The 3377-nt window shown below is 43.6% G+C and overlaps 1 non-coding gene across 1 annotated transcript; it reads left to right on the top strand.

Moving 5' to 3' along the window:
• The first annotated feature begins 2754 nt into the window (after positions 1-2754).
• On the top strand, positions 2755-2845 carry trnar-ucu (transfer RNA arginine (anticodon UCU)). The gene is given in 2 exon segments: positions 2755-2791; positions 2810-2845. It is a non-coding gene; the product is annotated as a tRNA-Arg (tRNA).
• The last annotated feature ends 532 nt before the right edge of the window (positions 2846-3377 follow it).

Raw genomic sequence — 3377 nt, 5'->3', positions numbered from 1 at the left:
ATTGAATTAATTTCAATCACTGAATCTAAACAAGAAATAAATCTGTCAGGAATGGAACGATTTGCTTTATTTGTCAGATTAATGGTAGCGCGTCTGACTCCAGATCAGAAAATTGCGTGTTCAAATCCCGTCAGGCTCAGTTATGTTTTACAGCAGCTCAAGTTCCTGGATTTTGTATCAGAAGAGAGTTCGATCTATTGGAATGTTCAGTGAATGGTTGAATTTCAAGATCAACTTCAATAGATTAAAGTCCTGATTTCTGGTTCCGTTCCATTTCCATGCTCAGTTCTTATTTCACACTGTTTTATATCAGAACAATGTTTCAGGGATGTGATGTGTCCATTGTTTCTGCAATCACTCTGTCACCCAGTGTGAGAAATAAAACACAAACCGCCCAGCGTGCGGCTCAAACCCACACCTGGCTCTGTCTGTAGGCCGCTTAGTTCAGTTGGTTAGGACGCAGTGTTCATAACAACAAGGCTGTGGATTTGATCCCCATGTGCGCTGTCACATGGTCAGTCATTAATTTGACACATTTTTGTAACACTTAAAATCCAACTTTTAGATGCAAACAAGTTTACATAAAATGTCAGAGGGAACTTATTTTGAATAACATCCATTACATCTTTGTCACTGGTCTGGAGTAACACAGAATTCTTTCCAATTATCTTCCGTTTGCTGATAAACATTGAACTCGTGGCCTGTTCTCGTTAATGGTCACGAGCAGCAAAAACAGACAGAGCAAGTCTGACCGCCCAGAGATGTGGAAAAGGCTTCAGTTTGGGACAAATGCAGCAAATCAAATGTTCACCCGGCCCCGAAAGATTCAAATACTGGGGAAAAGGACACAAGAAGATAGAGAATAAGCAAAAGCTGACAATGTAAATATTTCCCATCCTTGATATCTCTCTATTCCGATCCAACCTTCAGAGTTAGGTAAATAATTTCAGTGTAAATTGTGCAACTCGAGAGTCAAAGCCAAATGGCAATGCAGAATAAAGGAGAACTGCCAAAACCCCAGATTACACCAGGGTTCTTCAGTCTAATACACTCCCAACTGAGCTATATCAGTCTCACAGGCTTGGGATGATAAGTGGCAAGTAACATTCGCACCACACAAGTGCCAGGCAATGAATATCTCCAACAAGAGAGAATCTAACCATCTCCCCTTGACATTCAATAGCATTACAATCACTGACTCCCCCACTATCAACATCATGGGGGTTACAATGGGTCGCCATACAAATAACGTGGCTACAAGAGCAGTTCAGAGGCTTGGAATCCTGAGGTGAGTAATTACAGTGCAGCTGTTGGCTCCACCCCAGGGGCTGAATTTGTTCTGTAAACCATGAAGCCGCTTCTCTCAAATCTCAGGTTTATCATTAAATCCTCTTTCAAAAGCCCCAAAGTGTGATATATTCCTCTCACTCATCCATGACTCCTGACTCCCCAAAGCATGTCCACCATCGACAAGGCACAAGTCAAGAGTGTGATGGAATACTCTCCGCTTGCCTGGATGGGTGCAATTCCAATTCAAGAATCTCAACACCGTCCAGGACAAAGCAGCCCGCTTGATTGGCACCCCATCTAGAAACATTCACTCCCTCCACCATCGACGCACTGTGTTCAGTTTAGTCTCCTCATCTTATGGAAGATACACTTGCCATAGAGGGGGTGAAACAGACTAATCTTTTTTTTGCATTTATTTCATTTCATCTCAGTTTGTTCAGTTTGCTTACCTACTGTTTTTTTCAGGTTTGTACTTGCTGCTGTTCAATATTCAGTCCGTTAACACCTAATCTGTACTAATGCTTTGTCTTTCAACACACCATTAACATATTGTTTGCCTTTGCTGCATGACCTTTTGGTCAGCTATGTGGCCTTGTCCAATCTACACCTTCTCCTTTGTTATCTCTTGCCCCACCCCCACCTCACTTGCTCATAACCTGTGACTTTTCTAATATATGTCAGTTCCGAAGAAGAGTGACTGACCTGAAACGTTAACTCTGCTTCTCTTTTCACAGATGCTGCCAGACCTGCTGAGTGGTTCCAGCATTTCTTGTTTTTCTGTCACCAGACTAATCCCTGGGATGGTGGGATTGTCTTATGAGGAAACTGGGCCTGTATTCCTTAAAGTTTCGAAGAATGAGAGGTGATCTGATTGAAACTGACAAAAGTCTTACAGGGCGTGACAGTGTGGATGTAGACAGGATGTTTGCCCTGGTTGGTGAGTCTAAAACCAAAGGAAATCGTCTCAGAATAAGGAGTAGGCCATTTAAAACTGAGATGGGTGGAATTTCTTCACTCAGACGGTGGTGACTCATTGGAATACTGTGCCCCAGAGGGCTGTGGCAGCTCAATCATTGAGCATGTTCAAGACAGAAATTGATAGAAATCTTGATACTCATGACATCAAGGGATATGGGGATAGCACGGGAAAGGGGCTTTGAGGGAGATGATCAGCCATGATCGAATAGAATGGCAGAGCAGGCTCGACGGGCTGAATGGCTTACTCCTATGTTCCTCTGTTCCTAAGAGAGATGGCGCCAGCGTGCAGCCCTGCTTTACCCCACTGCTGATCTTGAAAGCCTCTGATGTTGCTCCATTGTAACTGATGGAACTGTGCATGTTCTCGTGGAAAGAAGAGATGATGCCCAAGAGTTCAGGAGGGCAGCCTATGTTCCATCGCAGTTTGAAGAGGCCATCTCTGCTGACAAGATCAAAGGCCTTAGGGATGTTGATTAAAATGTGTGTGTCTCTGTGGCACAATGGATAGCGTGTTGGACTTCTAAATAATGACTAAGAAGATATTCAAAGGTTGTGGGTTCAAGTCCCACCAGAGTCAGATTTTGGACCAGAAACAGAAAAGCGCAATGGAACAACAAATGAAAAAATGCGCCAAAAGCACAGACTCGGAGACAGAGCAAGAGAGAGAGAAGAACAGAGCAGGGGGGAAAAAAAAAATCGAGGAGTGACGTCACAATGGAGAGTGAGAGCAGGGAAACAGAGAGCCGCTGGGGTGAGTTTGCAGGATTTGGTTCTTTCTTCGGTGCAGTGGAAGGAGCTGATGGTGAGGATCTGGTCAGCTGTGATATCACAGGCAAGCAGGTAGTTGATTGGATTGGAAGAACCGACCTGCTTGATGCGCATCTGGTAAGTGATTCAGGTCCATTTTAGTCCTGACGTTTAAAATAGTCGCAAACTTGTGGTAAGTTTAATAAAATATGCAATAAAATGAATAATTGAATAAAATAATTAAGTAGTTAATTGAAACACGTTGAGGATTACAGCACAGGTGATGTGTCACAGCTGCAGCATGTGGGAGCTCCTGGATGCCAGTGTGATCCAGGGCAAACACGTCTGCAGTAAGTGTTTGC

Source organism: Heterodontus francisci, chromosome 50 (assembly GCF_036365525.1).
Source record: "Heterodontus francisci isolate sHetFra1 chromosome 50, sHetFra1.hap1, whole genome shotgun sequence".
NCBI lineage: Eukaryota > Metazoa > Chordata > Chondrichthyes > Heterodontiformes > Heterodontidae > Heterodontus > Heterodontus francisci.
Note: the sequence above shows the minus strand (reverse complement) of the source record. Positions and strands in the feature narration are given on the sequence as shown.